Source organism: Ursus americanus, chromosome 3 (genome assembly GCF_024610735.1).
Source record: "Ursus americanus isolate L20-20 chromosome 3, mUrsAme1.1.p, whole genome shotgun sequence".
Taxonomy (NCBI): Eukaryota; Metazoa; Chordata; class Mammalia; order Carnivora; family Ursidae; genus Ursus; species Ursus americanus.
Genome location: NC_142129.1, coordinates 31,504,197 through 31,531,044, shown reverse-complemented (window position 1 = coordinate 31,531,044; position 26,848 = coordinate 31,504,197). Strand labels below are relative to the sequence as shown.

The following is a 26,848-nucleotide window of genomic DNA, read 5'->3' as shown; positions in this document are numbered from 1 at the left end:
TGCCGCCGCCTGGTCCCCGCCCCGCCGCCCCGCGCCCGGCTGCCGGCAATCAGCGGCGCGTGGAGAGAGGTACGGGAAATGGGCACGCGCCCAGGCCCGGCTAGCAACCTGCGCGAAGAAGGGAGACCCAAAGCCCCGGACGAGGTGAGGAAAAGAAAGAGCCCAGTAGGTGATTCTCCCGGCACGGTCCCCACCAAGCCGGCGGGGAACAGAACAACCGAATTAAATGTCAGGCCTCCCGATTCTGAATTCTCTGTACGGTCAAGGAAAAGCCTTCACTTCAGCTCCCTCTATCCCACCGCTAGGAATCACATAAGGCATCCTTTTCTTCTTTCTTGGATTTGTTTTTTGTTGTTGTTGTTGTTTTGGGGTTTTTTGCAAGACTGCCACCAGGGCGTTTTTCCCCTTCTGATGTATATTTCGGGCTTTGTTTTATTCTACCATTGCCTTGAGTCCTCTGAAAACCATCAACTCCCAGGTCAAAATGTGTCTTGCTACCTTTGATTTCGTGGCACCCGGCCCGTTGGCCTATTCGTTTTTATACCACCTCTTCTTCAGGAAAGGTGGAGCAGGGCCTTTTTGTTTTTTGCTTTTTGACCCAAAGTCTGGGGTATTTTTTGAAGGGCTAATGTTAAGTGCCATTCTTGTAAAAGGAAGCTCTCTACTTTTAAGAGAATTTAAGTGACCCCCATGAGGTGGGGACAACACAATTTTTTCCTAAAAATTGATTTTATGGGAATTGTAGGTCTCAGAAGATCTACCATGAGATGAATTAGGCCCAAACTCTTAATTTTCTCTTCCCACATCTGATTCAGTTCCTACCCTTTCCTGCCAATTCCCAGGATGTGAAAATCTATCACCTTATCAAGACCATATGGTACAGGCCTTCCCAATTCACCAGATCCCAAAAATGTGTTGAAAGCACAAAATCAAATGGAGGCATTCAAGCCGTGTCTCAAAAAAGTAAATTCAAACCACAACCAAATCCAGGACTTAAAATTCTGGAAGATGAATGACTGGAATGTTCAGTGCAAGGGTTAACAGATCAAAGCTCATTTTTTTTTTTTTAATGGCACACTCCTAATGAAAGGTTTTGGCACTTTAATTGCTTCACTTTCCAAAGTAGATCCAAATATGATACAAACCAGGACAGAGAAAATCTTTTCAAGGACCTGAAAAGGGTGGATCAATAAATTGTTGAAAGTTCCTTCCCAGAAGGGGTCTACATCAAGAAAGAACTTTCACCTGGAACCCTGGGGTTAAGGGTCACGGGCTTAGAAATCACCTCCAGGTTATCCTGTAAGCAGAGATAATCATTTATTTATTGTCTTTGACTCCCTCTCTGAACCCTCTGATTTCCATCTCTGTTCATTATATCATTTCTTTTATCATTCTCTCTAAAATTGCTCAATATTAGAATAACTAGACTCTTTATCCAATGAAAGAAAAGCATTTGACAGTAAAACTTCAATGCTGAACTGACAGTAAAGACTTGAAGTTTGAACTCAAAACATTCCTTCTTCTTTTCAAAATTCATTTTTACACATCAAAAGGCAATGAATTTTCTTAACACTGATATTACTACCAGAGAAATTAACTGGTTCCCTTCTAGGGAAAGAAATAAAATAAAATAATAAACTTCACTTAGGTGGTAAGAACTAGGGATATGACATGACAATATCCCTGAGAAGCAACTCCCATTTATTTTATACATGCAGTTCAATTTTTTTTAAAAAGCATCATTGGAAAGAAATAGCTTCTATGAGTCTAAATACAATTAAAGCAGAACCTTCACAAAAGATTCAAACCTTGAGTGATTTCTTACCTCTCACTCCTCTCCCCCTCCCTTTTTTGGTGAAATAAAAAATAAACAGTTAAAATAAAAAAAATCACAGACTAGCACATTTTCTAAGGGCCAAATCCAAGACCTAGGAAGGAAAATAAACAGCATTTTGTCCCTACCTTAAAGCTGCCACTGCCTCCCAAGGACTGAAGAATATCCTACCCTACTGCATAGAAGTGGCACTCAAAGAGTTAACTCCCTCACCAGTGGCCTAGCCTGGGGCTGCTTCTCTACCGGGAGGGACACTTGCTGGTTTAAATTCTCTCCTGAGAATTAACCTCTATTGAGACTGCAAATTAACTCTTTCTGAAAGACTTTCTTTTCACAAAGACAGGCTCTACTAGAGTCAGACCAAATAGATCCGCCTAGTGACTTGATGGCTCTAGAAATTAAATCTTTTGAAGCTTCATTAAATAGCTTAAAAAAAAAAAAAAAAGACATCCCAGGGCTAGAGTGAAAATTTCTGAGAAGCAGGGGAAAGGAAAAGATGTGGAAGTAGACGCAGGAAGAAAAGAAATTCCTATAACAAAAATGAACCATGATTTTTAATCAGTAAATTTCTTTCAGCATTAACATGGAAGGAGAGATACTGAATACATTGCAAACAGAGAAAACTATTAGTTACATTGTCTTCTTCTCTGAAAATAATGGTGTGGCTGACCCACTGACAAATGAATTTATTTTGTCAGATTAAGATAATTTATGTTTTGAACCCTGGAATAGAGGTGCTTGTGCTGAGCTATACTCCAAGATTCTCTTTTAAGACCTATGAAATGGGTTGCTGCAGCTAGGAATGCAGACTGTGGTTGGGGAGCCAAGTGGTTTTCTGATTAAACCATGGCCTTGGCCTCACCAGCCACATCCTCCAACCCACTAAACCAAAAGCCCATAGAGTTATATATAATAATGCAAAGGGTTTCTTCCTTCCATGTGAGAAGATAAAGGAACATACACATATTCCAAAACAGTTTCCCTGGTACAGTAAGAGAATTCTTTATTTCAGTTAAATGACAACATTTATGTGAGCTCCAAAGAGCAAACCATATGTTATCATGTCTTAGTATTGCCAAATGACAAAATTACTGAGGAGCAAATCACTTCTGACTGCATCCACAAGGCTATGGTTATACAATTTAAATATTCCAGACCGCGTTTATCCCTGTCTACACCATGGTGACCCACCTAGAAAGCCCCAGATCTTGACGCTGGGAACACTAACAAAAGAGAGCCGATGAGCTTGAGTGCCCTGTATCTATCACATGTGTTTGAAACCAAGACATCGCCAGAAATGAATTTTCATATGACCTAACTACATTCCCTCATAGTCAACTTGTCATTATCTACATGTGCTTAGGCTTTTTGTGGATTTTGCTCAGTAAATTTAATCCTAATCTAGTTAGCCACTCTTGTCAACAACCTATGGTTTTGGGAGGCCTCCTCCACCAACTGCAGTCGGTGTGTGCCAAGGGAATGCAAGCTAATTTTACCTAAGCTAAAGCAAAACATAATTAGGAAATTAAATCTGCTAGGTAGGATGCAAGCCAAAGCCAAACATAAATATATCCTCATAATCACTCCCAGCCCCTTTTAACACCACCTTTAGCTGGAAACTGCATTTGGTCATTCAATGCTAAAGTGAGGCCCAAAAAGAAGGTTTTATAAAGAGTTAAAGGTACAGTAAGAACGATATTCCCCAATCCAGTCACTCAGAACAGAAACTGGGGCTGATGAGAACAATGTAGCAACGTTGGTTCAGTTCTGTTGAATGTTTTTAAAATCTTAAACCATTACTTGCTGGTTTCAACTCTTATCTGCAGAAGTCATTTACTAAAGTAAGTTCTAGTGCAAAAGATGTTTTAGTGCAAAACCATTATGGAAAAACAATTTTAACAAAGAACTCTGGCCCACTGCTGCCCCTCATCCACACCTGAATTGGAAATGGATCTGAATATTTCCGTTTATTCAGCCTCATTAGCAGCCCCACAAGCCTGCAGTATGTAGTTACTAGGCAACCACTAAAGCAGGGGTGTTTATACCATTAGGCATCAATTATAACAAGCTTTATTTTTCTTAGAAAGTTTAAAAACTATATAAATAGGTTGTGAGATCAGACCCTTTTCTCAACAGATTAGGGGTGTAGAGCTAGCTATAAAACCAAAGCTGACATTTTCTTTTCACTATGGGGTATGTAATGTTCAATTCAAAAGGAAATGTAGTGTTTGAAGAATTAATAATTATTGATGCCTTTCAATTTTAATAAATATGCAGATGGTATTTATGATCAACTCGGCAAAGATTTACTCATGATGCAAAATACAGGAGAAAAGCCATGACTGTATAGGTTTCCCATGTAAAAATGTGAAATAAGCCACATGCATCAACGTTTTCCAGGCTATCATAATCAACTAGCTGTACACTAAATTAATAGAGTTTCAAATGGCTTTGAAATTTTTTTTTAAAGATGGATTTGTTTATTTGAGAGAGAGTGAGAGCACAAGTGCGAGGGGCAGAGGGAGAGAGAATCCCAAGCAGACTCGGCACTGAGAGTGGAGCCTGACTCAGGCCTCCATTGCAGGACCCCTAGATCACAACCTGAGTGGAAACCTAGCCGGACTCTTAACTGACTGAGCCCCCCTTTGGAATTTTTGAGACATAAATTCCATCTTACATCACCCCAAATCTGACTTGATGACACAGTTTTTTTTTGTCTACCGCAAGTTTTTTAATTCAAATCAGTTTAGCTCACTTAAAATTGCCTGAAAATATGATGCCATTATTTGAAAAGAAATAAAATAAATATATATAGCAGAGGTTATTCAATTAACCAACAAATATAAAATAAAATTTAATTCACAATATTTATAAAACAATGTCATGGCTAGACTTGAAGGCTTAATTATATTTATGATTCAAGAACTGAAAGAAAAAAAAAAGCATTAATGTTACTATTTCATTCCAGGGAAGGGGAAGTCACTTATAGAATAAAAAAAAAAAAAAAAAAATACTGCCAAATCAACATTTAAGTAGCCTGGAATGTTTTATTCTGGCAATTAAAGAAATTTAACCATTGAAGTAGTTTTATGCTAGCAATACAATACTTTTTCCTTATGGAAAAACAGAAATAACCATATACTGACCATTACTATCAGAGTCAACATCCCTTTGTCATTACATCATCTTTTAATGTTCATGATTTATCACTTTCAGCGTTAACGTCTTCATTGTTAAGAAGCAGTTCAGTTGGGGGACACCTGAGTGGCTCAGTCGGTTAAGTGTCTGCCTTTGGCTCAGATCATGATCCCAGGATCCTGGGATTGAGTCCCAAATTGGGCTCCTTGCTCAGCAGGGAGCCAGCTTTTCCCTCTGCCTGCCACTCACCCTGCTTGTGTTCTCTCTCTCTCTCTCTCTGACAAATAAATAAATAAAATCCTTGAAAAAAAAAAAAAGAATCAATTCAGTTGGAAAGTATTTTACTGCTACTTTTTCCTTCCTTCAGATCTGCTACTGACCCCACTTTGTCAGCTTTCAGCTTCTACTTCCTGACTACTGACCATCCAAAAGGGATGATGCCATTTGGGTCAAGAGACACCTTTGCTTGACATATTCTGCTTGGATCAGCCCTCAACCCCCACCCCATGTGGCCATAGATACCACCTGGAATGGTGATGGGGAACCCCCTTTCCAGAATTTAAAATCTGAGGAAGGGGCAAGGGAGAAGTCAAACGGAAGCTTCTCCAGACCCCGGAGCTTGAGCAGTAGATAAAGGCACCCTGCTTAGAAAAACCACATTGTATAGCTCTATTTCCTGTAAAAGAATCATTTTTAGAGCTAGAGAAACACACAGAAATGAAATCATAGATTCAAATGTGAAAGGCAAAGCAATAAAGCTTCTAACAGGAAAATATTTTCATGAACTTGTAAATCAGAACATAAGTTCTGACTTTTAATGCAATCCAATTTATCAGTCTTTCTCTTGTGTGGTTAGTGTTTTGCGTCCTGTTTATGAAATCTTTGCTCAGCTCCTTGGCCTCCCAGATGCTGTTTTATGTTGGCTTTCTTGGAGTCTCATTCCGCACACACTCAGCTTAGAATTTAGCCTAAAATTTGAGAGGAAATCACGTACAGATTTTTTTGGATTCTTAAGTTTCTTCTTTGGGACTTCGTCCTTCAAGTCCCACATGCTTTGGCAACCCCCAAATCCTGACCTTTATCTCTTTGGCCCAGTAAAACTCATTTTTCCCCAACTGCTCCCTACCCGCATTCTCACCCTTCTCTCAAAAATCATAGCCCCTCAAGTCCTGCCCACATTTATGACTTGCCAACACCTCTACCAGTCGTTTCATATGTATGTTGTTTTTAATAGGAGGATTGGCCCTATACTAAGTAACCTGTCATGACTAGAACTGAAAACCACATGTGCTTACTTTTAGAAGGAGTGTTTATAACTAACAAAACTTCCTAATGTTCCCTTGCCTAACTGGATTGTATCCAGGACCGTATTATTTATTTTCTCATCCTGGTGCTGGGGGGAACCCAGCTGAGACTATCCAGTTGCCATTGACAGACAGAATCCAGGCACTGATCTGCTATCTCATCCAGAGTCAGACATGAAAAACCATGTTGGGAATAAAGGATGACATTGCAGCAGTAGACGTATGAATTCTATTACCAGTCTTAAAAATGCAGTGATATGCTTCCTATTTCTAGGGAGTAGCATGCCTGACAGCTTTCAGAAAATAAAAGAAAAATGAGAGACTGAAAAGAGAAGGAGAGGAAGAATAGAGTGAGGATGGCCTTGGGTTTCCCTTAGTTAAGAGACTGATGGTCAAAGGGATGTCTTTCAAAGAACAAACACATCTCAAATGTGAAGATTCTGGTACATTCTGGAAAACTTTGGCAGGTTTTCTGGACTTCAAGGTCAAGTGAATATTGGTGGGTAAGGAAGAACATAAACTCCAAGCATGCAATACCTAACACTGAGCCAGCACATGACAAGCAGTCAATAAATATTTAGTCAAATTAATTCAATGGAACCAATGGATGGATGGATGGAAAGATAGGTGAATAAATGGATGGAGTGAATATTACTACCTACTTACTTTTTTGTGTCATTGGCCCCTTAGGCATTGTGGTGAAACCTAGGGATTCCTTCTCAGACAAAAATTTTAAATGCATAAAACAAAACAGGACATCATAAAGAAAATTACTTATGTTCAAATCCAGTGATCAAAATTCTGCATATAAAAAAAGAAAATTTTGTAACATAGGAATAGATGTGCTTCTCTCTTCTATAAGGAAATAAGACAGTATAGTGGTAGGCCCATAAATAATGTAATTTTGAAGTCTCTGTGAATATAAATGATATTTTCAGATCTCTGTAACAATTGTATTGAGATTTAAAAATATCAGTGACTAACTGAACATAATAAAAAAAATTAAAAATCAATCAGTTGATCGATCTGTGATTCCTATTGAGACAAAGTCATAGGTACTCCCAGGTCTATTATGGTCTGTTGCCTAAATTCATAATTGAAGTAAATGTTACCTATCAGTGAAAGGTGAGTGAACATGAACATATAATTTTTTTAAAAAAATTTTCCTGAAATTCCCATGGAAATTCTACCCATGAATCCTATCATTTAAGAAGCTCACTCAAATAGATATTAAGGAGAGTTCATACTTGTTAAAATAAAAATTTCTACCCAATTTGAGACATTTAGTGAGTTACATATGTAAATATATAAGATCTATTTATATAAAATGGTGCCTATATATAACATATATTTTGGAGGTGGAGAAGGATAGAAATTTAGATGTATTAGGCCAAGTAGGGTATGCTCAGAAGGTTAAAGATTCCCAAATGCTACCCCGGGTCATCCCCCAAGCAAAACAAAACAGCTCGGGACACAGAGTGTAGAGCAGCTGTTAAGTACAGGGTTCCATGATTAAGAGTCTCTTTCTTTTTTTCTTTTTTTTAAAAAAGATTTTATTTATTTATGTGACAGAGAGACAGCCAGCAAGAGAGGGAAAACAGGCAGGAGGAGTGGGAGAGGAAGAAGCAGGCTCCCAGCGAAGGAGCCCGATGTGGGACTCGATCCCAGAACGCCGGGATCACGCCCTGAGCCAAAGGCAGACGCTTAACGACTGCGCCACCCAGGAACCCCAAGAGCCTCTTTCTAGCTGTGTGACCTTGGGCAAGTGCTCTTCTCAGTTATCTCATCAGTTAAGTGGCATCATAATGGCTCTTGCCTCTACAGGATTGTTGAGAGAATTAAATTGAGTGATTCATTTAAAGCACTTAGGACAGTGTTTGGCCCCCAATAAACTCCTAGTAAGTTTAGGTGCATTACTATTTTCATGCCCCGCATGTACCTATTAAAGAGTAAAGTCACCCTTATGCACATGACATTTCAGAAATAATTTATTGAATTTATTAAAATGATTCTACAACTACACAACAGTCCTAACAAGCGCTTTTGTATACATTTTAAATTTTTAAATCAAGTATTCTAAGACTTTAGATTAAATAGTAAAAACTCTCCATAAGTGCTTGTAAAAGTCATAATAGAGAAATTTGGGGTGTATCCTATAAGTCAGTTCCGGCCAAATTGATGATTGCTACATTTAAAGCATACCTCTTTTTACTCAATAAGGAAATGTTTTCATTAAATAATACATAGTATTGATCCAAAAATATCACTAGGGATTAGGTAGAACTGGTCCAGGCCATTAGATCTAAATTCAGCCTAATCTAAGCCAATGGGCTAATTCCAATAAGCAGACATGTTTTAACTCATACAATGTTACTTTTTTAAAGGGAATAATTGCCCACATTTTAAAATTGGGGAATTTCATATAAAAATTCAGCCTTTCAACCTCTCAGAAATTCAGAGTATCTGAAACCACTGTGCTCACACTGAGTCCCTTCGAGACTGAGGCTTGCACTCTCCAGCTGTCTAGAATGTTCACTGCCCTATTTTAGTCTACGTTACTTCCTTGTTTCCTATAATTACATTACTTTCTTGTTTTTCCATAGAGTTTTAACTTCATGATCCCTAAGTCAAAACGTTGTAGTTTATGTGATTCCAGCCAGATTATATGTGTTTTTTAATTTAATCAAAACGGTGGAGGAAACTTGGACTAAAAACATGTCTAAGACCTAGTAATGCAGGTGTCTTGCCATCCACCATCAAAATGCATGCTAACAATTCAGAAATCCTTTGAAAAAGGTCAATGTAAGCATCTTTTATGAGCTAAATTATGTCCCCCTCAAAATGCATTTGTTGAAGTCCTAACCCCTAGTGCCTCAGAATGTGACTTATTTGGGAGATAGAGTCTCTGCAGAGGTAATTAAGGTAAAATGAGGTTATGGGAGGGAGGGCTCTAATCCAATATGTCTGGTATCCTTATAAAAAGAGATTGGGACACAGACACACACACAGAGGAAAACCAACTGGAAGAGGAGGAGATGGCCATCTGCAAACCAAGGAGAGAGGCCGCAGAAGAAACCAACCCCGCTGCCAACTTGATCTTGGACTTCTAGCCTCCAAAACACTAAGAAGGTAAGTTTCTGTTGTTAAAGTCATCTAGTCTATGGTACTTTGCTATGGTAGCCCTAGCAAACTAATACAGCATCTGTTCCGAATGAACTCATTCTTCCTCTGCTCTCCCACAAGTGACTTTATATCAGCCAGGTCAGCTCTGGAGTGAGCTCACATCTCTAGGGGAAGAAGTTATGGACAGAGTTGAGGCAGTGAGGGGTCCCTTGGTGCTTCCCAGTACAAATGTTCCAATATATGGGCTTGTTACCTGTAATCTCAGGCAATTTGTCCCTAATGATAGGCATAGTTCTGAAGTTTGCTTTTTTCTTTTCTTTCTTTTTTGGGGGGGGTTACTGAAAAATGAGATCAGATGCAAGGTCATTTCTATATCACCTCATTCACTTCATTTTGAATACACTTTAATGAGTTTGACAAAAAGAGCACTTATAGCCAGCCTACCACGAATTGCACACATCTTGTTTCATGACTCATTTATGCCTGCATTGTATCCCATATGCAACACTGCACAACTCCAGGGGGCTCCACTCCTCCAGTGGTCTAGGCTGAATAAGAGTTAAAAACAGTGGCCGTCGTTTAAACTGTAGACCTGTTTGATTTTGAACACTTTTTTCATCTGTTAGCCATTTGTATGTCTTCATTGGAAAAGTGTCTGTTCATATCTTCTGCCCATTTCTTGATTTGATTATTTGTTTCCTGTGTATTGAGTTTGAGAAGTTCTTTATAGATCTTGGATACCAGCCTTTTATCTGTAGTGTCATTTGCAAATATCTTCTCCCATTCTGTGGGCTGCCTCTTAGGTTTTTTTGACCATTTCCTTGGCTGTGCAGAAGCTTTTTATCTTGATGATGTCCCACAAGATCATTTTTTCTTTTGTTTCTCTTGCCTTTGGAGATGTGTCATGAAAGAAGTTGCTGTGGCTGATGTCAAAGAGGTTGCAGCCTATGTTCTCCTCTATGATTTTGATGGAGTCCTGTCTCACACCGAGGTCTTTCATCCATTTGGAGTTTATCTTTGTGTATGGTGTGAGAGAGTGGTCAAGTTTCATTCTTTTGCATATACCTGTCCAATTTTCCCAGTGCTATTTATTGAAGAGACAGTATTTTTTCCACTGGATGTTTTTTCCTGTTTTGTCAAAGATTAGTTGCCCAGAGATCCGAGGGTCCATTTCTGGGTTCTCTATTCTGTTCCATTGGTCTATGTGTCTGTTTTTGTGCCAGTACCATGCTGTCTTGGTGATCACAGTTTTGTAGTATAGCTTGAAAACCACCTTATGCCAGTTAGAAAGGCAAAAATTAAAAAAGAAAAGAAAAGAAAAGAAAGGCACAAATTGACAAGGCAAGAAACAACAAATGTTGAAGAGATTGTGGAGAAAGGGGAACCCTCTTACATTGTTGGTGGGAATGCAAGTTGGTACAGCCACTTTGGAAAACAGTGTGGAGGTCCCTCAAAAAGTTAAAAATAGAGCTACCCTATGATCCAGCAACTGCACTACTGGGTATTTACCCCAAAGATACAGACGTAGTGAAGAGAAGGGCCATATGCACCCCAATGTTCATAGCAGCATTGTCCACAATAGCTAAATTGTGGAAGGAGCCGAGATGCCCTTCAACAGACGAATGGATAAAGAAGATGTGGTTCATATATACAATGGAATATTACTCAGCCATCAGAAAGAACGATTACCCAACATTTGCAGCAACATGGACAGGACCAGAGGAGATTATGCTAAGTGAAATAAGTCAAGCAGAGAAAGACAATTATCATATGGTGTCACTCATTTATGGAACATAAGAAATAGGCAGATCAGTAGAAGAAGGAAGGGAAGAATGAAGGGGGGGTAAACAGAAGGGGGAATGAACCATGAGAGACTATGGACTCTGGGAAACAAACTGAAGGCTTCAGAGGGGAGGGGGGTGGGGCATTGGGATAGGCCGGTGATGGGTATTAAGGAGGGCACGTATTGCATGGAGCACTGGGTGTTATACGCAAACTATGAATTGTGGAACATTACATCAAAAACTAAGGATGTACTGTATGGTGACTAACATAACATAATAAAAAATTAAAATAAATAAATAAATAGAAGACCCGTTTGCCCTGAAGCACGTGACTATCTTTTCCTCACTCTAAAAAGGGAACGACCGGGGCGCCTGGGTGGCACAGCGGTTAAGCGTCTGCCTTCGGCTCAGGGCGTGATCCCAGCATTATGGGATCGAGCCCCACATCAGGCTCCTCCGCTATGAGCCTGCTTCTTCCTCTCCCACTCCCCCTGCTTGTGTTCCCTCTCTCGCTGGCTGTCTCTATTTCTGTCAAATAAATAAATAAAATCTTTAAAAAAAAAAAAAGAAGAAAATAAAAAGGGAACGACCATTTCAATAGTTACTTCACAGGGTTGTCGTGAGGACTGAATGAGATTAACATGTACAAGTGCCTCAAATGCTGAAAAGAGCTACACGAGGAGTATTATGACTTTGAGGAATATTCCAGCCCTCAGGTTCAAGGATCTTTCAGCTGGACCTCTGCTACTGCATCATTAAGAAATACCACCAGCCCTTGGCTGGCTCAGACCATGGTGAAGCTTTTCTGTCCTGTACACACACATATTTCTGAGCTCTTAGTTAAGGAAATGCCTCCAAGGTTAAGGCATGGGAGGAGTTTCTCTTTCCCTTATTACCACATTTTTTTTAAATAAAAGTAAAATTTCCCCTGTCAGAACACATCAAGATACCATGGTGACAATTGCTATAGAAATGCTAGATTTAGAAAGAAACAAGGTGATTTCAATTCTGTTTCCTGCTACCTGTGTTCAACAGCCTAAACTAAACCTATGCTGGCCAGGAGACAGAAAGGGAACACCTGTCCCAACTGTCTTGCCCACTCTCTGCTCTAGAACCTAGAACGTCCACTTCCTGAGGCCTTCCAGAGGTTCCGCATAGAATTAAGTTCCAGCCTACCTGGAGCACATATATACTGGGATAACATTAACCAAAAAAATTTTTTAATATGTAACTATCCACTGGAATCTAGATCCCAGGCCATTAACTCAAATGATTCCCAAGAGCCAGGTATGTGGGATATCTGAATAAGGGTGGCCCAGGGTTTAAGGCAATAGAGAATGTGGACTTGAGCCAACAGGAAGGCACGGGCTCTGTCCAACTAAAGGGGAATATATCCTTGAACTGAACCAAGAAACACAAATGCAGCAATGTCAGATCTCCTTATTTTTCAAGAGATGGAAGAAATCAAATGTTTATGTGAAATTTTCCAATTTTAAAACATATCTGCAAGTCAAATCTGGCCATAGCTGCCAGTGTTCTGGTTGATTGATGCCCTAAATCCAGGAATCATCTCCTCCCCGTCTTAAAGTATAGGATAACGGAAGCATGCTGAAGATGTGCATTCTAAGTAGCCTCCACAGGTATCTCTACTGAATAAGCCCCTTTTGGAGGCTAAACCGCTGCATATTTTAATCAGCAGCCCAGGAGATTCATCTGGAGATCACTCGGGGACCACCTTTTAGAGCCCGCTGCTGAAGACAGCAAGCTACTCACAAGCTAATATCCATCTTTGTGTCGCCAGGGCCTAGCATGTTACCAAGCACAGGAAGTTTCAGGAGTGAATGAGTTCTTCCTTGTCCTGTATCACAACACTAGTAGATGTTTACTAAAAGGTGTATTAACTCATTTTCATCTAATTGTCTTTAAGTAGCTAGCAAGGCCCCCAGGATACAAGTCACGAAGCAAATGAATTTGGATTGAGGCAGAGGTAAGAGCTAGAAAAGTTCTGGAACATGGGGCATTTTCTGGGGAGAGCAGGTCTGGGTGAGGGTCTTTCAAAGTATGATTCCCACAGCATCCAAAGGACTCAGAGGCATTGACAAATGCTTCAAGGGGTCAAAGTAAATGTAATTATTTTACCACAACAGCAAAGTTCGACCCTGAACTGGAAAATAATTAGACCCTGAATATGTAGCAATTACCATTTATCTTCAGGTATTTTCATTTGTTAAAATTACAGCGGTTAATAAAATACATCTATGAATTAAGGACAGATAGTAATAGAAATCTCTCAATCGAAATACAATAAATATTGATATTTGATTTCAAACTCCACATTTTCTTGTCTTAATTTCCCTTGGAACTCATTTATATATTCCTCTAATTATCTTTAGAGTGAGTCACAAATTTTCATTTATTAGAAGTATCAAGGTGGCAATATTTCTTGCTTCTCCAGAGGGGGTAGTGAATTTTTAATCAATGTTGATTTTGGAACAACACTGAAGAGTATTTAAAAGGATTAGATTTTCCCAAATTAATTATTTTGAGGGCCAGGAGAGTAAAAATGATAAGAAAAGGATATAATAAAAACAATATGTAGTTACATTTAGCATTTTCTTACTAATTATAAGGATCTCCCATTCCCCCCCCCCCCTTTTTTTTAAATAGAAACTGGAGTTTCCTTGTCCTCTTCTTTGTCTCAATAAACTGGGATGCTGGGACCCGATGAAGCTTTCCCAGGCTGGTCCTCTTATCTCAACTCCGATAGCTTTGTCCTGTTATCTGCTTGGAATCTATCCCGTTTTGCCTTGTGACATTATTTGATTATTCTAAGAGTTGGCAGACTTGGGGCGCCTGGGTGGCATAGCGGTTAAGCGTCTGCCTTCGGCTCAGGGCGTGATCCCGGCGTGATGGGATCAAGCCCCACATCAGGCTCCTCCGCTGGGAGCCTGCTTCTTCCTCTCCCACTCCCCCTGCTTGTGTTCCCTCTCTCGCTGGCTGTCTCTATCTCTGTCGAATAAATAAATAAAATCTTAAAAAAAAAAAAAAAAGAGTTGGCAGACTTTTTCCATGAAGCGCAAGGTGATAAATATTTTGGGCGTGTGGGCAGATAGCATATACACCGTAGCAACCACTCCGCTCTGCTCTGTGCAATGTGAGAGTCGCTATAGATGTTGGGCCAGATTTGTCCCGCAATGAGCCAATATTTTGCTTATCTTTGTTCTAATAGAAAAGTATGTACTTTTTGCATTATTTACAGTTATATCCTGTCTTCCCAAATAGACTGTATGCTCCTCGCAGATAGGGAAGTCTGTATCCTGTTTTACAACACCTATGAAACTTTGCCCTGTAATGTTTTTGATCATTATATGGGATTGATAAATATTGGCTGATAGATTTGACGTGTGTGTGTTTGCAGGGGTAACGTCTCAGAAAATGACAGAATTTTGGAATGGAAGAGACCTTGGCTCTCATCCATTCTTTAACTTTGTAGATAAAACCAAGGCCCCCCCCAAATAAAATTTAAATTAATTAGATTTTTTAAAAAAACTTGCGATTTTAGCCATGCAAAGATCACGTTATGCTTCAAACAAATGGAATTCTAGTGATGACAACTTTGCTCACCTTCTTTTAACATCCAAATGAAATAATGTGAGCTCCATCCCATACCACCAGGTATGTCCAGGGCCCTTTTTTATATTTCTAAGGATTTCCTAGAGGTATTTTTAGTGCCCTGATGTTAGTCGCTTACCCACTGCTCTGAATTCTTACCTTTTGACCTGCTTGCCCTCAGATCTCCCAGTCATGCCATGGGTTTCTTTTTACTGCTCAGTGAAGGATGTATTTTTAACTTTTCCCATCATAAAAAAATGTTTCCACATTTAAACCCAATGTGCTTTTTAATAAATGCAAAAATCCAATCTCCTGCTGATTCAGAAATGCATCCTTCCAACCCTGCTGAAAGTCACCAACATTTGTATATTTCCAGCAGCCAAGAAGGTGGTTGAATTTTACTTGTAAGAGTTTCAGCATAAAAGCACTTATTTTTTTAAATATAAAATTGCATTGTTATGCTAAATATGTTTTTTTCTTACTACACACACTGCCCATACCTTCAGGGATTCTAATTTCCACCTACAAACCCAGAAAACCAGGCTTCCCTGGTGAGAATCATGAGCCTAAAGGAACTGAATATAACTTCAACCCCGCCAGCAAACCCAGGGTAAATTTACAGAGTGCCAAGGCTCAGATTCCAGGGAACAGACCAATGATGGTAACATTCTGCTACTTCTGGAGTCCTACGCAAAGCAGGCAGCCAATTTTACATAGTTCATATGTAAATAGCAAATAGCAATAAAGGCTCTCATTTAAAGAAAAAGCAGCACCGTGCTAACTGTGATCAGTGATGATAGTAATGGTGGGAGACTTCCAACTGGATTAATGGAATTGAGGGGTAAAACAAAAAGATGACCCAGAACAAAGGGTGTTCTCTTAACTATGCCTGGCTAAGGATGATCTTTAAATCCTTATAGGGAATGAACTGGAATATGTATCATTTGTGGTGGTCAAATAACAACGTCTGAACAGAATTCTCATTCTACAGTACAGGTTTCCTAATTTTACACCAATCCTTTGGCGATTCATCAAGATAGATACAATAGCTATCTAAACTAAGGAACAAAACTGGGTAATAACCTTTGACCTTTTATAGGGCTTATATTATGTCTCCATGTGCTGTTACATGTTACGTTGAATATTTCGTCTACATAAAGTTTAAACCTCAACCAAGTTCTATAAACTGGTTCTTTTATGGCCTTTTACACAATAGAATGAAAGTTTGGCAGAGACAATGCTATGTTCTCTAAGTCCCATTTGATCACACAGGAGGATGGCATTTCTCTGCCTGATGGGTAGTTTGGGGTCAAATGACTAGTTCTGGTAACTTGGCTGTAAATAGAATTGATACATACAACATCCAGGCCATAGCACAGAGAACAGCTATGATCTCTTTCCCTTGTTCAGGGATGTAGAAGTCAACAACTCCACTCGGCACAGCTACAAGGTATATCCTTGAGTCACACCTGGATGAGCAGTGCCTGGTGCCTCCCAGAAGACAGGCTTGTTGTGTTGCTGTGAGACGTGGGCAGTAATTTTTTACAACAGCATCACCTAGCCTGTCCCAGCAATAAAACATTTGAAGAAAGAGAGAGAGAGAGAGAGAGAGAGAGAGAGAGAGAGAGAGAGAAGAAAGAAAGAAAGAAAGAAAGAAAGATAGAAAGAAAGAAAGAAAGTCGAATTCAATATTTAAATTACCAGGGAAAATTATTCTAAAAAATAAAATTAAAAATTAGAATTAGAAAATATTTTAAAAGAGGTACAGTTTTGTGACATTCTGTGATATTCATTACCTGGGAATAATGAACTATGTTAATGAGGAAAATCACGATCTTGAATTGCATAAAAAATTATATAAACAATAAATTTTTAGAAGTTGGAAGTGAATTTAATGATTCTTTAAGATTTAAGACCTTTGGTACTGTTCTTAGATAGAACTACTGTACTCATCAGTAAGACCCTAAACATTATAGCAAATCCGTAAAACCATTTACAATGTAAATAGTTTATTTTCATGTATATCTATGTTAAGCAAATTAAACTATAAGGCCTCCACCCTTAATTTATGTCATGACCCTTCTCCACGTTAAAGAAGACTGGTTTCCAATGCTCTTGGTCAAGGATTGCAGCCTAAATCCAGCCTACTACCTGTTTTTGTAAATAAACTTTTCCTGGAACACAGCCATGACCATTAAGTTACCGTCTATGGCTGCTTCGGCGCTTCAACGGCTGAGTTGAGTAGGCGCAGTGGAGACCGTACAGTTTGTAAAAGCTAAAATCTTTGCTCTCTGGCCCTTTATGGAAAAAGATTGCTGAGCACTACACTAAAGAAAGGAAGACCACAGCAAAAAAGTAAAACAAACACAAAAAGCTTTGTGCTTTGACTCCTAGGATTCTCCATGGTGTTTTTAACTACATGCAATTTTTATCTTAACCCACTGACTTTACCTATACCGCTCTGTGATGGACTGAATGTTTATTCTGCCCTTTCATATATGGAAACCCTTATCCCAGTGTGATGATATTAGCAGGTGGGGCCTTTGGGAGGTATTAGCGCTGTTATAAGAAAAGACCAAAGAGTTAGCTAGCTCTCCTTCTACCTTGTGAGGACACAGAGAGGAGACAGCCACCTGCGAGGCAGAGTGTCACCAAGAACCGGATCACGCTGGTTTCCTGATCTCAGACTTCCAAGCTTCAGAACTCTGGGAACTACACTTCTGTTATTTCTAAGTCATCCAGTCAATGGTACTTTGTTATCGCAGCCTGAACTGAGACACGTGCATAGGATGTGGAATCACAACCCCTGGTCTAATTATCTCAAATCCTGAATGTGAGGAGTAAAACGTACCTTACATCTTACCATATATGAGATGCATGTTCAACGTATGGCTCTGTTGCTTCGAATTCTTCTTCCAAATTAGCTTGCACGTTATTGTCAGAATAATCTTTCAATTTATTGGTAAAATTTCCAACTAATTGCTCTTCTATATTCTCTGCCTTGATAATATTCCCTAGCTTGCCCACGGTATCAAACAGACTCTTCTGCTTTCCATAATCTAACCAGCCTGTCCAAGACAATATTATTTTCTATCACTCCATAACATTCTTTCTGTGTCAATCACATAAAAATTTTCACTTTTTTCTTCATATATTATAGCGGGAACAATTGAGTTTATCAAAAACTTGACTACAATGGCTTAAGCAAATAAGGATGAATTTTCTTCCTCTCAAATGATAAAAAATGGAGAAGTGAGTGGCAACTGGTTTGACTTTGCAATTCATAATTTTGGCGTAATATTTATTTTTTTTTAAGATTTTTAAATTATTCATTTGAAAGAGAGTGTGTGCACCAGTGGGGGGAAGGGGCAGAGGAAGAGGGAGAAGCAGACTTCCCACTGAACAGGAAGCCAGAACTGATGCAGGGCTTGATCCCAGGACCCCAAAACTATGACCTAAACCAAAGGCAGACACTTAACCAACTGAACCACCCAGGCACCCCAGGGCCTTTTATTTTTCTAGACTTTTTCCTCATAGTCATAAGATGGCTACTGCAGCACCAGCCATCATATTTAATATTCAAGGCAGAAAGAAAGGGGAGAGGTTAGTATAGACTATAACAGTCCCTTTTACCAACAAAACAAAAACTTTGCCTGAAACTCCAAGAAGAGTTCTATTCACATGACTTATTATCCAGAACTAAATTTCATGGTCACATGATCTCCCTTAGCCACAAAGGAGGCTTGGAGAGTATTTCACTTCTCTGAATCCTAAGCAGAGACAGACAAGCACAAAGGGGCTAGAAAAGCATGTTGGGGTCTACCATATAGACATTAAGCTCCCGTCTGTCTCTATGTTCTCACACGTTTTCCCCTGTGTTAAAATGCTCCCTCCAACTCTGCTACTCTTTATTTTTCCAATGTCCAGCTTCACATTCCGTGTCTTCCATTAAGCATACTCTGAAGCTTCCAGCCACCATGATCCTTCCTTTCTCTGAAAACATTCTTCACATGCAAAAACACATAAAAAACTCAGTTTTTTAAAAAACAAATTATGTTCTACTTAGATCAAATGTGTTCATTGTTGTCCTCCTGACAGAATCCTTAGTTCTTGATGGCAAGACTGTCTGCAGTAATTTCTCCTCAGTATCTTCTCCAAAAGACAGTCTCTTTTAGGTAAAAATAGATGTCTTCAAAAGAGACACTTTTTATGTATTTATGTTTCAAAGGACCTCATAGAATTTATTAATAATTATTTTTAAAACTATTATATGAATTGTGACTTTACAGTGATGCAACTAGGCCCTTAAGCCAAACGCAAGTGTAACTTTAAGGTTATATCTTATTCATTTTGGTACATTTAACATTAATAAGATGAAAGTTAGTGACTTTAAAATGCAATGTATTTTTACATCACAATTTTTTTTTTTTTTTTTTTTTTACTTTTTGGAGGCTGATAGCTTACTGGACTGTAAGAACTCTAATTCATGTACATCACACAGGAGGTCACCTTATGATAGTTTCAAAAAATATGGATTAGCCAGGAATTCAAGCAGGGGTTTGAGTTCTTAAGGAACTCAAGTGGTTGAAACTTTTTTATTTTTATTTTTTTAACTCTTCTCCCACTAACCAACTTTTTAAAAGCTCTAGTCTATTTTTTAGCTCCATTCCTCACAAGGTAAATCTTACTTTTCTCCCCACTCTTCTTTAGGGCTCTGTGTTTTCCCTTCTGAACTAAGTACATTCAGATTTGCTTTTTCAGATGAAATATATACTTTCCTCTCACATCTGAATGATTCTTTCTCCAAACAGACTACCAAATAATTGAGCATTGCTTCAATTTCCTAGGTGGGGATTTGAATGACTGCATATAATTTATAATAACTCCCATGACTGCAAATGTAGGGCCACTTTCGAAAAAAGGTGAAATAGGAATTATTGAAAAGAATTCCTAGATGACTTAAAGTGAGTCTAAGTGTTGGGTACCAATGTTGGCTTAGGACACGCTGCCCCACCAACACGAACAACATTTACGAAGATGCTGAGAATCTGAAGGAGGAGACGCTGTAGGACTGTAGGGTACACATGATTTGCCATTAAAAGAACCAGGTGGGACACAGGCACAGATGAGAGGATTTAGCCCCACTCCTGGCCTGCCTCTCAGGGAGTAGGCTCTTGCATGGAGAAATAAACCATGTACCTTTTGAAGTTCTGCCACATCAATCACAGGTCTTTATATACTGATTACCTGCCTCTCTCAGCAAGAACCATGAGCCAGCTAGCTTTCTCAGCACAAAAGAAACCAGTTTTGCAGCTTGTGAATTAACCCTTCTATTGCCAGGTAAAGTATTTTTCTGAATAATGAAAACAAAGAAATAACATGTTTCAAAGGATTGGCTAGCAAAAATAAATAGTGATTATCTTCTGGCTAAACTTTGCTGAAAACTCTTAAGATCATTACCTACTGACGTAGAATGACTGCTAAAAACCCAGCGGTGGCAAAGGAAAGAGAAGTAACAAATTGAAAGTGTCCCTATGCATTCAGTTGGCAGCAGTCTGAATTCATTTGAGATGAGCAAGAAAGCCACATAGACTTTCTATGTGGGCTCACAGGGGACTGCTGTGTGCTTGATGTTTGGGAGAACTGAGTTGTCTAATTTCCCACATAGGTTTGTCTAGAGTAATGCTTCTGTAGTCTTAATATGCCTACAAATCACCCAGGAGCTATTAAAATACTGATGTTGACCCACCTGGACAGGTCGTGAGATTCTGCGTTTCTAACAATCACCCAGCTGATGTGGCTGCTGCTGGTCTCCGGGCCGCATTCGGAAGGAACATGTACTCAAGGACTCAGGCTGAACTCATCAGTCTCAACCCATGTCCAAAGCAATGTTGTAAGCTTCACTCTACGTAAGCACGTGGGGTCTTTGTATTATTTTCAAACGACATAGGGATTGCTGTATTAAAACCTTGTATAAATTCAAACACATCAAATAGAAAAGGTAAAGGAAAAGGAAGACTTCATTGTATTAAAAAAATCACCTGAGCATATGAGTTTTCTCACCCTGGCATACGTAGAACAGTTTAGGCAAAAACACAAGCATGGATTTGCATGCAAGAATGTATTTGTGGTATTAAGCAAGTAAATTACTCAATTCTGCCACTTGGATTGAGGCCCAAACAGGGAACAGTAATGATACCTTACTTTTGTATATTTAGTTACAGGGTACTGTCGCATGCATTGTCTCTTTAATCTCTCTAATAACCCTCTGATGTAGGTGTTATTCTTATTTTACAGATGAAGAAACAGAAACTGGGAGGTGCCGTGCCTAATTTCCCGGCTAACAGGTGGCGAACTTTGGACTTAAACCCAGGTTTTTGAGTGCACTCCTCCTTCTGGCATCCTATAAACTCTCCGAGATTCTCAGCCTTGGTTGCATACTGAGATCACTGGAATTGCTCACAAAATGCTGATGTTTGGCTCCTCCCCTGAGACATTCAGAGGGAACTGGTCTAGGGGAGTGGCCTGGGCATCGGGACTCTTTTTTCAAGCTTCCAAATGACTTTAATGCAGACTTTCTCAACCTCAGCAGGACTGATGTTTGGGGACAGATACCTATTCGGGGAGGAGGGCTTTCCTGCGTACTGTACGATGTTTAGCAGCGTCCCTGGCCTCTCCTCTAGATACTGGTAGTGACAATCCAGTGGTGGCAACCAAGTATCTCCAGACATGGCCAAGATTCCCTGGGAGGCAAGGTCACTTGGTTGAGAAGCACTGCTTAAGTTATAAAGTTGTGAATAAATGACTGATCAATAGCTTCATTTCCAGCAGCAACTATTAGTTTATTCGTTCATTTCTTAATCTACTCCATTCGTGTCAAGGAGTTGGAACAATTCATCATATTTGCCCTTTCCCAGTTTCATCAAAATTAGGCACTGAACTTGACAAATAATTTTGGAATATTGTATTTATGTGATGATTATCTGATCTAAAGGAGAAGAGGAAGTTCTGTTCATTTGTAGTTCTTTAATTCACTCAATTATATCTTCTCAGTGTTAACTACATGTTGGGCCAGTATTTCTCAATCTTACCTGATGATAAGAATCAGCTGGAATGCTTGCTAGAACAACCCAGCATTGCTGGATCAGAATTTCTAGAGAAAGGCCAGATGGTCCAGATAATTTAACAAGTAAGTCCTGGGGGATACAGAGATGAAGAAGACACAGCCCTCCTCTCAAGGAGATATGAATTAAATAATTATAAGTATGATGGTAAGAGCAAAAATACAGTTTGTAGAACCCTAGAACGTAACATAATGAGTGAATCTTACTTTGGTTGGGGAGACATTGCTCTGAGAAGGGCATATGTAAGATGATATCTATCTTGGATTCTGATGCACAAATAGAACTAGCCAGAGGTACAAGGTATGAAAAAGTACATTTCAGGTGGAGAAAAGCAACAAGAGAAAAGGCCTCCCGGTTCCAGTTGCTAGTTCTATAGCCTATAGCCATACACATAGTAGATACTCAATGAATATCCATTCTTTGGTCAACCTTAAACCCACTGCACGTTCATCATAGTGCCCTCTTGCCAATGATTCCACGCACTCAGTCTTATCCCCAAATGGGCATGAGAAAAATTTGCCTAGGCTAGAAGGTTGCCAATAGATCAACATTGTACATCTCATTTAAGCCCCGATATACCCAGATTTAATTCTTTTTTCCCCTCCGAATTAGTTTTCTACTCTTTCCTACCAGCTATCTGGTAACTGTTGATTTTGAAAATTTACCCCATAGCTTTTTGTAGAAGCTGAATTACTGTGTATTATGTAATTACTGTGTGGGCAGAAAAGGATTCAACAAACTCCTAGAGAGTATTAATGGAAACTAGTATTTCCAGGTTGTGTAGAAAACCTATCATAAACGGACAATTGCAAGGCTACCTGAAGATTTGGGGACATCCTTGTATATCCTTCCTGCTCCAAAGGCTACTTCCCAGGAAGCCTGATAAGATGAGGTTCCTTCCAGAAGTAGGAAGCCAACTCCAATGTAATCTCAGAATGGCTTTCTAGAATTACCCACTTACCATTCCCTTCATCGTTCTTTCTTATCTTTTTCATAATATTTATCATTCACTGACATTATATTATTTATCTGTTTATTTGTTGTGTGTCTTTCTTTTACTAGATTGTAAGTTCCACCAGGCCAGGGACTCTGGTAGCCTTATTCACTGTTGAATTCCCAGTACCTAAAAAATGCCTTTCATATGTAGGAGCCATTCATTAAACAATTGTTGAATACTGAGTAGGTTCTAGGGCCATCTAGAATCTTGGTTTTCTCCTTTGTAGATTCAACATGTTTGTCATTCCTTGTCAATGTCTAACTCTTTCTCTGGCCTGTTGCATTAATTGTGGCAGGGATAGTGTCTATCCTGTTTTCTATTTATCCCCTGGCCCAGCATATAGGCAATTCTTAATAACTATTGATTGAATTAATAGATCAATGAATGAGTAAGCAAATCAAAATAGAAGGCCCACCCTAAATGGCTTTCATCCCATGAGCCCCATTTCTCCAAAAGCACACTCACCCTCAGCATAGATGCTTGGTTCAGCAAATTCCAGGAATGAACAGCTCTGATTATTAGAGCAGTCAGCTCTTCCTGAGACAGTAGGACTAGAACAATGAAATGGTTAATGAGCAATAATCTTGCAACACTTGAGGTAATAAGAAAAAAGTCAAAGAAGAAAAATCCATGCATCGGTGACAGGAAATCTGTTTTAAATAGCTGGTCAATATGGGTGAAACAGACGGCCTTGCAAGCCAAGAAATATGGACATTTCCAGTGAGGAGATAGCAGAGGTAACGGAGCTGAGTCTAAAGGTATAGCAGGAGCCCAAAAGCCCAATGGAAGCCATGGCTGAAGTTTCATCCCTTGGGTTCATGTTTACTATTAGTAGTAGGCATTCTACTCTAGGAAGTCACTCCCAACCTAAAACTGGATTTCACGTTAAAAGAGGGCTATCACTTGACATCTCCTTTAAACTAAAACCTGCTTCATGCTCAGGATACAACTATGTTCCGGAATTCGTGGCTCTCAGAAAAGGAGCTCTGATTTTTGCAGGGTAGTCATGTCAATGCCCTCAAAAAAGCCTTATGACATCCTTTTCAATTATGCCACACAAAGAACAGGATAATATTTGCATGACATACTTGGATAAATAGGCATGGGTACTCCACCTGCCAACTCAAGGGCCCAGGGAAGGAGTATGTCAGGCACACTGGAACTCCTTAGAGACCTAGCAATGGGACTGCAGCTCACTGTTTAGAAGTTCTACACTGGCAGATGTGTTATCAATTTCCAAAAGTTGCAGAGGATTATTTCATGCTAGGCTTTTTTCATCCAAGAACTATTTACTGAGCCCCCACTATGTGCCAGGCATTTTTCGAATCAAGGCACAAACAGTGAATAAAACACAGACCCCTTTCTCAAGGTTACGCTCTAGGAAGGTGAGATAGAAAAAAGACAACCAAACGTGTATCAGGTGATAATCAGCCTGTGAAAGTCAATCCAGCATTGTAAGCAGAACAGCAAGGGATGGGTGTAGGGGAACAGACATGAGCAATTGCATGCAGAGAGCGAGAGAATGTCTGTTAGTTTCCTATTGCCGCTATAACAAGTTACCACAAACTTAATGGTGTACAACAACACAAATTTATAATCTTACAGTTCTGGAGGTCAGAGTCAAAAATAGATCGTCAGAGTTACATTCCTTCTAGATGCTCTAGGTGAGACCGTAGTTCCTTGCTGTTTTCAACTTCTAGAGGCTACTTGCATTCCTTGGCTCCTAGTTCATTCCTCCATCTTCAAAGCCAGCAACACAACATCTTCAAATCCCCCTCTTCTCCCTCTCACTCCTCCTTCTTATAAGGACCATGTGATTATAGTAGGCCCGCTTAGATAGTCCAGGATAATCTCCCTATCCCAACATCCTTAACTTAAGCACAGCTGCAAAGTCCATTTTGCCATGTAAGGTAACATATCTGTGGGTTCCAAGGACTGGGACATCATCATCTTTGGGGAGGGGACATTATTCCCCCTACCATAGAATTCTCTGGTAAGGTGACGTTTGAGCAATGGACTCCTGACCTGAGCCATCCAGGTATCAGGGATGAGGGTTTTTGCCATTGAGAACAGCAAATGCATAGGCCCTGAGAAGGGGGTGAACTTAGCTTGCTTAAGGAATGGGAAGGAGCTGAGCGTGCCTGGAGTGGAGTGAGAGAGGAGGACTATGGTGGAGAAAAGATCAGAGGGGTAGCAGCAGTTCACCAGTGAGTGGACCACATCAAGACCTCATGAATAACCTCATTCAATCCTACCTGATAAGGTAACTGCTATTATTTGCCTCGTTTTCAAGGTTAAGAAACCAAGGCTTAGAAAAGTTAAGTAAAACAAGATCGAGGTTCCACAACTTTCAAGGGGTAAAGCCCAGTTAATCCTGGACTACCTGAGTCAGAGCTCTCACACGTGACCCCCCCACCGCGCTGCCTCAGCAACGTTCTGCAATCTGACGAGCCCGCACGGAACTGGAGCTGCTTAGAGGAGTGAGAAGATCCCCCAACGTGGAGAAGTAGCCTTGTCCTTCCGGGTCACTATGTCAATCATGACTCGGAAGCTGTGTTGGTGGGACAGAAAGCACGAGGGGAAAGGCCCAGGTAACTGCCCTCCTACCAATTCCCCAAGAGACAACAAAATTAAAGACAGTGGCAGCAAGTATGTAACTAAAATTAAGCCACATAACCTTTTCGTCCTTCAGGTTTACCATCTGTTAGTGGGAGACACAGTTGTAAATGTATCTTGGTATTGGACACAAAAGAGAAATTCAGGCTAATACGAATTTTCCAGAGCAGAAAAATGGAGCTTTATGCCGTGAAAGACCCTCTGTATTAACAAAAGATCATCCAAAGCTTTCTCTATAATAAGTCCTCTGGTGCGTGTGTGCATGCCCACATGCCCACACACACACACACATACACACACAAAATTTCTGATATTTAATTGACAGCTTTTTTTTAGAAAACCACTGATCACCAGAAGTGCCTTTATTTTGCATTGCCTACATTAGTTCTTTTCCTCCAGCTCAGAGATCGTGTCATACTTCCTTGTAAAAGATAGGAGTCTTGGGATGATTTTGTAGGTTGTCTCCCCATGGGGCTCCTGGAAAGGATAAAAAATTTCTAGAGATTTCTTAGTCACAGAGATTTCTTAGTCCTTCTTCCCTGAGTCCTATGTTCAGTGAGTGCAGTGCATTTAGGGGAAGAATCAGCCCAGTGCGGTTGACATTGTTGCTAGAACAGTCCAGCCATGTGGACTATTAATAAAATTATATGTTTATAGAAAATTGGGCAATTTAAAAGCAGAGCTACATGTTCCTTTCCAAACACCTTCTCGGTTGTTTAGAATAGAATTGTTAAGCATGTGAGTTGATTCTTTAGTTTCCAGTGTTCACAGCTCCCACTCACATCTTTGAAAATTCCTTTATGGCATCTACTTACAGTAGTCAAACTGCAAAAGTTAAATAATATGTATTAAGAAAAAATAGACCCCCGTGGCTGTTTGAGCTTTTGTCATCACGTCGGAGCCAGGAATCCGAGGGGGATCCACATTGTTCCTGTAGCCCTTGAGCTTGCAGAAACAGTGCAGGGCACACAGTGTTCGAAATCACAAAGCATGCCCCTTAGTGTGATCCGTACCACAGCCCCCTGCTTGGCCACGACGTCGTGCTTCCCACACCCTCCCGCCACCCCCGCCTCCCCAGATTCCTTTACACATGTGGTAGCTCTGTGGAGAAGGAGGCCCACGTCACTACATTGCAATGTCCAACCTCTCGTGTCTCTCCGCCTCGACCCCAGATTGCCCCAGAGCTGCCAATAAAGACGAACAGACCTGAACAAGCAGAACAAACCCGGGTGAGGTCTGAGAACTGTCCCCTAGGGGAAAGTTCACCTCGAAGCCTCCATGGTAAACTTGCACAATGGGGCAGGAAAGCATCACAA

General features: G+C 39.9%; 1 long non-coding RNA gene across 1 annotated transcript; it reads left to right on the top strand.

Moving 5' to 3' along the window:
* Window positions 1-17: 17 nt before the first annotated feature.
* On the top strand, window positions 18-21,650 carry LOC148110359 (uncharacterized). The gene is made up of 3 exons (XR_015723745.1): window positions 18-144; window positions 9,260-9,405; window positions 21,093-21,650. It is a non-coding gene; the product is annotated as an uncharacterized LOC148110359 (long non-coding RNA).
* Window positions 21,651-26,848: the final 5,198 nt, after the last annotated feature.